We start from the raw sequence: 7,315 nt of genomic DNA on the forward strand, positions 1-7,315 counted from the left end.
ACCTCCATGTTCCTTTCCTTTCCCAAATTTTGGCCCAGCAATTCCTCACTAACCTTTGAATATTTAAGTAAGATACTTAAAAATATTTTACCCAGCATTTTTAGTTGTCTTCAAATGGAGGCTTGGTCTGAATTACTCAGTCCATTAATGGAAGCAGAAGCCCTTCTGATGCAGGCCTTAGTTTTTCAGTAGTTTGCTCTTCTCTGGGCCTTAGCTTTCAGAAAGATTCTCTTGTCTGTAGTAGTAAAGTCTGTATAAAGTCTGCATGGACTTTTCTTGCGTACACACATTGCCGCATCACCTCCAGTCAAGGCTGGAAGAGAATCTTGCATTTTACACATCTAATATTTCAGAAGAGCTGGAGTCAGAGCAGTCCTCTTCACTGAGCTCAGAAACAAAAACCCTGCTTGTGCATATATTCAGGCTGGGACCTCTAAAATGCAGACACTTAAGTGCTCCAGGTTTGAGAATTCTAGCTTCAGTGTGACAACGGCATAAGGAGTTGCCCTACGGTGTAAAGGCCCCTGTGAGGTCTCAGTTTGCAGACCAGGATGTGACAAGGAGATTGGAGCTGCACTCAGCTCTAGAGGCCGAAAGAGGAGCCAAACGGCAAACAGAGGTGCCAAATGCTGCCTTAGAAATCTGTAAGCCAGCTAAGAGTTCTGCAGTCTCAACTAAACAAAACTTTTTTATTCCATTGGTTTGGGGTGTACTGTTCTCAGGGCTTTTGCCAACTGAATTGGTCTGTGGTGTCTTGAAAGATTGGGGGTCTGCACGGAAAAGGCTTGGAGGCCAGTTCTCTGAGGCTGCCTTTGTTGCAGGAAATAAAATGAATCTTTCCAGAGCCACAGCACTAGCATTTGGAGACCACTCTCAGGGGCTTTGGGGCGTACGACTTTCGGGGCTCTGGTCCTCTGTTTCCGTATCCGTAGAATGGAGACGGCTACTCTGTGAGAAGCCCGAGGTGCGCAGGACCCAAATGAGGAGCCGGCAACCTGAAGTCCTCAGGATGAGGAGGGATCCGAAGGAGGCGGTGTGGAGACTCAAGAGGACCGCCTTGGGGTGGGAAGAGGACAGCCCGGCACTGGCTGCTGGCCCAGGTGCTGTGATGGGTTTCGTGCGCAGAGAGGCCTGACAGCCTCTGCATCAGTGACCGGGCGAAGAGTGGGGCAGCTCGGACGGCGGTAGGGGAACGTTAGGGAGGTTGGGGCGCGGACCACTGGGTGAGCGCCCAGGAACGCCGGACGCGCGCCTTCACGCCCGGGTGACTGGGCGGCGTTTTAGAAAAGCTGTATTTGAAAAGCAACCGATTGGGGTGAAGGCGGGGGAGCGGAATCCTGATTATACTGTCCCAATTTCAGTTGAGGTGGGCTTTTAAAAGAAATCCCAATTGACACATTCGATCAGGTTAGTTACAAGAAAGGCTGGGAGGAGGTGGGGCTGGAAACACCAGAGGGCCCAGATGTCAGTTGGCAACGGTCTTCTGCAAACGACAGAGCGCAAGCCTTGCCCCTGGAATTCTGGAGCCGCCGCAAAGATAGGAACTCAAAACGACCCGAGCCCCGGAGCCGCAGCCCCTCGGGACGGTCACGAGCAGAGCTTCCAAGGGGATCGCTGGGGACTGGGCGGGGGCTCTGCTTCTCACCTGTTCCTTCTCTATCCACTGAGCCCTGACACGTAGGACCAGCGCTACTAACAGACTTGTTTTCCGGTTCAGCTCCCCTTAGGGCTCCTGTTGGAAACCGACCCTATCTGGGGAGCCTGTCTGGGCCACTCCCATTGCCGGAGAACTCTCCTGGGGAGGGGAGATGGCCCAGGTTTGTGGGGCTTGAAAGCTTACACAGTGTTGTGCCTTTTCAAGAAAAAGGATACAGCCGGGCACGGTGGCTCACGCCTGTAATCCCGGTACTTTGGGTGGCCGATGTGGGTGGATCACAAGGTCAGGAGATCGAGACCATCCTGGCCAACATGGTGAAACCCCGTCTCTACTAAAAATACAAAAAATTAGCTGGGCATAGTGGCGTGTGCCTGTAATCCCAGCTACTCGGGCGGCTGAGCCGGGAGAATCTCTTGAACCAGGGAGGCGGAGGTTGCAGTGAGGCAGTGAGCCAAGATCATGCCACTACACTCAGGTCTGGCGACAGAGCAACACTCCGTCTCAACATAAAAAAATAAAAAAAAAGGAAAGAAAGAAAAGAAAAAGGATACAGAATTTGACAAAATTAAGAATAAAAGCAAATATGACTTACAATGAGGAAAATCAATGACAGCAAATGATAAATGTTTAAAAACTGACATATCACAAACATCAAAAAATCCCAAAAAATTCTAATAGCTGCTTGAACCACCCCTATATTTTCCCATTTATATTTTTTGATTCCCTCTTCATTTGACAACACTTTTGTAATGTATTTTCCTGAGTGAGAATGAATAATTTGGTATTTCATCTAACATAGTTAAGCAAAAAAAGTTTTTATTGAAAGTTTAGAAAAGTTAATATCCATTTCACAATCGTTATTGGTAATAATATGCAAATTTTTAGTGCTAATAATTTTGGAGAAGCCTCTGTGAAGAGTTTCCTATGTAAGCCTGAGATTTCAGGGCATTTCAAGTTTTCTTGGGCAGTGACTAATCTTAAATACTCTTTTAAGTTGCTAAAAGTCATTGGCCTGTTTTTCTTTAAGTCCTTGTTGTAAAGGTGTAGTATGAAATTGTTTGTAGATGTCAATATTTTATGCCAAAACAACAATTTTTTTAAGTTTTAAAGTGTTTATGTGGTTAATTCTTCATCAAGTGATTGTCAAACAATCTAGGCATCTATTCTATTTAAAATGTATCCCTTCCCTTCAATAAATTGCTGGTTTTGGCTGGAACCAAACTTTTTTTCTTCTTCCAATTCCCTTTTTGATGTCAGAATAACTTCTATTAATTTCATGTGCAAATATGCAAGAGATCATTTTATTTCATGATGTATGTATAATTGTATATGTATAATTAATAAGTATATTCCTAAAGAAGAGAACTTCCATTTTGACTAGACTTTGATGAGACTGAGTACTACGCTTATAATTTTCTACATCTAGGAGTTAAAAGGATTTATTGGCTTCACTGTCCACAGACTTCTGGTGCCTCATGTCACAGCACACATTCTTATTGTGACAGATCTCTGACCTTTCACTTTAGTCTCTGATGTCAGGTGAGTTATCTCAGTGGGTGGTGGTTCCTGTAAGCCACTTCTACACTGAGACTGGCAGCAATAACTTGACTATACATGAAAGTGCTTATGAACCACGTATCCTAGTAATCTCAAACAATGTAATCCCAACTTAATTTCCCCTTAGCTAGATCCCCCAACTGCTACCTGATACAAGAGAAACTGTGACAGAGGGAAGTTGACGTGGAAGGAGACAGTAATCCTAACCGTGGTTAAAATACGTTACTTTTGCAAATTTTACAAAACACTTAGCATGACCATATTGAACACATTGCTTGGAATTCCAGGGTCTTGGAAAGGACCAGTGCAAGGGATGAACTTAATGGCAGAACTTTCTCTGCACACTTCACGACTGCAACAGGATTGTCCCTGAAGTCTCTCCGCTAGGGTCCCACTTCAGGCTGACTTGTACTGTCTGTCTCACCGAACATCACTCTCTGCATTTGCTTACCCTTTTTGATTCTTCCCTGTGCCTCAGTTTGGAGTTGGAAGCTCATAAATTCCCCTATTATAGGGAAGTGGCTGATTGTGTAACCCTATCCTTTTGTTGAAATAGGTGTGTCCAGTTAAGTATTTACTGTAAGCCAGCCCCTCATACGCATTCCACTGGGGGTGGATTCATTGCTTTCTACAACCTCGCCATATGTAATGTCCACACTGGTCCATCTGGCTGCGCTTCTCAAGAGCAGCTGTTTTGTAGGACTTGAAATAAGGATTCGTTAACAACCTGGTGAATGCCTAATAGCCTCAATACATTTCAGGCTGTTTTAGTTTTGTTTATTTGGTTTTCGTGTTTTGTGGTGAGAATACTTAAAATCTACTCTCTTAGCAATTTTCAAGAACACAGTGTACCATTACTAACAAATCACCAGAAGGTACAACAGATCTCTTGAAGTATTCCTCCTTGAAGTAACTGAAACTTTGTATCCTTTGACCAACCCATCCCCATGCCCACCACACCCAGACTTTGGTAACTACCATTGTATTAATACTGTCTGCTTCTACCAGTTAACTTTTTTACACTCTGAGTATAAGTGAGGTCATGCTGTATTGGAGCTTGTTTCCTCCACGCGACTGGGTGGAATTCAGAGGTTTCTACCAATAACTCATTTCTTTCACCGGCAGCTCCCAAGGGCTCTGCTGAGTCCCCCATGCCTCCTGAATCTCAGATCTTGAACCCCTGCTCCTCCCCAACCCTGTTTTTCTGAGAACTGCATCATCAAACATAGAGCATAGCAACTTTCCTGAGATTTCTCTAACTTTCCTCTTATTCAAGTCACTATGCATGACAGATTGACTGCTTGATTCCTGGAAGTCTAGGGATAAAAAGTATTGAGTGCTGGGCTAGAGGACAGGTTTCAGCAGAGGACACAATCTCAGAGCAGACAACTTAAGTTTCAGTATTAGGCATTTCTGTTCTTAAACATTCCTTCACTAGTTCTGCCCAAGACATTTCTCACTGGTAAACTTTCCTTGTTGGTTACCTGCCTTCTGCAGCCCTGCAGGCTCTGTCTCTCTCCTGGGCCACCCCTCTTCCTCTTACACAGTTTTATGGTCCCCTTCCCTTCTCTTTCCTTCCATCTTCAATCTACATATTTCACGGCTAGCTTTCCACAGCCAGATGTTTCTTGCCCTGAGGAATTATGCTACCAGTTTTTAAGCCACCATTTAAAAAACGAAATATCCCAGTGCCCTAGAGTCTTGGCAACAATGCTCCACCTTCCGGAGGTGAAGAGAAACGGTGTCCTGTCTTGAAAGACAGCGCCACCTACTGTCCACCAAGAGACAGCTGCCGAAAACAGCTGAATGACCCTGTTCATTGCCTGTTCTGGGGAGGGTGGCAGATAATCCAGGCAAGAATAATTCGAAGGTACATTGAACTTGAGGTGGTGATGGAACACTTAAGAATGCACAGAAGTTTAAACTCAATAGGGATAGTAATACCAAGCTGGCATCGGGCCTCAGGGAGGTTACAGGATCTGCATAGTGCTAACAACTGTGCATCGGTAGAATGGGAATTTGAATCCGGACACTCCGCCTGTGAAGTCCACGTAGCTCCACCTCGCTGCACTAAGATAGAGTAGATCTCCTTTTATGGATGATCAAATAAGTGAGAGGGAACCCAGGAGCCAGTGGAGAGGAGAATTTTAAGGAGGGGACTGCTGATGATCTAACGTTTGAGTCATCAGTTTGGATGTGAACTGAGAAAATATCGCTGGGATTTGAGTTTAGGACTTAGTTGGAGACCCTTAGAGAGTGGTTTAAGGTGCCCAGCCCTGGGCTAGGCATAGGAGAGTATGGAAAGACAGAAAGACATAGTCCTATCCCTCATGAAGCTAAATGTGAGCCAAAGCCAGGGAAGTTGGCAAAAATCAAATGGTAATAAATGAGACGGTGATTTAGGAAAGAGAGATCCATGTAGAACCTGCAGGCCCCTCTGACACCTTTGTGCAAATTAGGATGGATCAGTTCACTTTCTTGGGGCCATTGCTGCCCTGAGCCAGAGCCCACAGCTTGGCAAAAAACCTGTGGGCTAGGTCTCAGCCCCCATTCATCAGAATGAAGACTGACTTGTTAGGAAAGTTTCATTCAGGAAACCGGGACTTGAGCTGGGCTTCCACTGATGTGAAGGGTTTGGAGCAGCTGTGTGAAAGAGGTAGGAGGTAGGTCTTCCCTGCTGGGAAATGTCAAAACAGAGGCAATTAAGAGTCATAAAGGAGAGGGAGAAGACAAAAATCACCTGACTCTTGGCTCCAGTATTTTTAAAGCAGGAGAAATTAGATAAGATCACTCCTTTAAAACAGTTACTGAGCACCTAATATATTCAAGGAGCTATGCCGAATAGGCTGACTCAGGGAAATAAGGACCCTGACAATTGCGCATTAGTTTGTAGTTTATGAAGCACATCCATTTCCAGGTATGACATTTCATTCACTTTCTTGTAAAGGAGGCTGAAGTTGTGGCTGCCCCTGAACATGAAGCTACAAATCTCCACAATTAGGACCATAATCCAGATTCTTTGACTAGTCCAGAATTCCTTTCATTCTGACCATCCTCTTCTTAAACATTTTAAAATTTAGATAATTGTTTAGATAGATGGCACATTTGCTGGCTCAAAATTTTAAAAACACAGGAAAAATCTCCCTCTTGCCCCTGGTTTCCACACATCTAGTTTCTCTCTCCAGAAGCAACTTTTACTAGTTCATTGATGTATTCTTCCAGAGATGTTCTTTGCATAAAAAGCAAATAAGAATGCATTTATTCTTCCCCGATTTGTGCAAATAATAGCATATTATACACACTGTTCTGTACCTTGCTTTTAAATTTAATTTATTTTTATTTTTTAAAATCAGTAATCTGCGTGTCCAAAGCATAAACCAGGCATGGGCATAGACCAGAAGCCAAGCTGGGATAAACAGGGGGTTGCTTTGTTCCTGTCTGATATGAGATGGGCACCATTAAGCTTTTTTTTTTTCGAGACAGAGTCTGGCTCTGTCATCCAGGCTGGAGTACAGTGGCGCAATCTCGGCTCACTGCAAGCTCCACCTCCCGGGTTCACGCCATTCTCCTACTTCAGCCTCCCGAGTAGCTGGGACTACAGGCACCCGCCACCATGCCCGGCTAATGAGACAGGGTTTCACCATGTTAGCCAGGATGGTCTCGATCTCCTGACCTCGTGATCCACCTGTCTCGGCCTCCCAAAGTGTTGGGATTACAGGCGTGAGCCACCATGCCTGGCCAAGCTTTTTTTTTTAATGTATCAATTTATGTTGGAGATTATTCCAATAGCAAAAGTTCCCTTCCACACCCCACCCCCTACTAATGGCTGCACAATGTTCTATTGTATGAATGTAGCTAGTTTATTTAGCTTAACTTCCGTTGATGAACATTTTTTTTTTCTAAAATTTGAAGCAAAAGTTTCTAAAACATTGATGCAATAGGTATATGCATGTATTATTTCACATATGCATGAGTATATATGTAAAATTTCTAACATCAGAATTGCTGGCTCAAAGAGAATGTACATTTGTAATCTTGGAGGAAATTCTCAAATTCCTACTCCTCTGAAGGAAGAGTACTAATTGGCATTCCCATCAGCAG

At 44.3% G+C, this 7,315-nt stretch overlaps 1 non-coding gene across 1 annotated transcript; it reads right to left on the bottom strand.

Annotated features, from left to right (window-relative positions):
* Positions 1-6,571: 6,571 nt before the first annotated feature.
* On the bottom strand, positions 6,572-6,702 carry LOC115935166 (small nucleolar RNA SNORA48). Its single transcript, XR_004070866.2, has one exon. It is a non-coding gene; the product is annotated as a small nucleolar RNA SNORA48 (small nucleolar RNA).
* Between the last annotated feature and the right edge of the window lie 613 nt (positions 6,703-7,315).

The sequence above is a fragment of the Gorilla gorilla genome, chromosome 5, assembly GCF_029281585.2.
Source record: "Gorilla gorilla gorilla isolate KB3781 chromosome 5, NHGRI_mGorGor1-v2.1_pri, whole genome shotgun sequence".
NCBI lineage: Eukaryota > Metazoa > Chordata > Mammalia > Primates > Hominidae > Gorilla > Gorilla gorilla.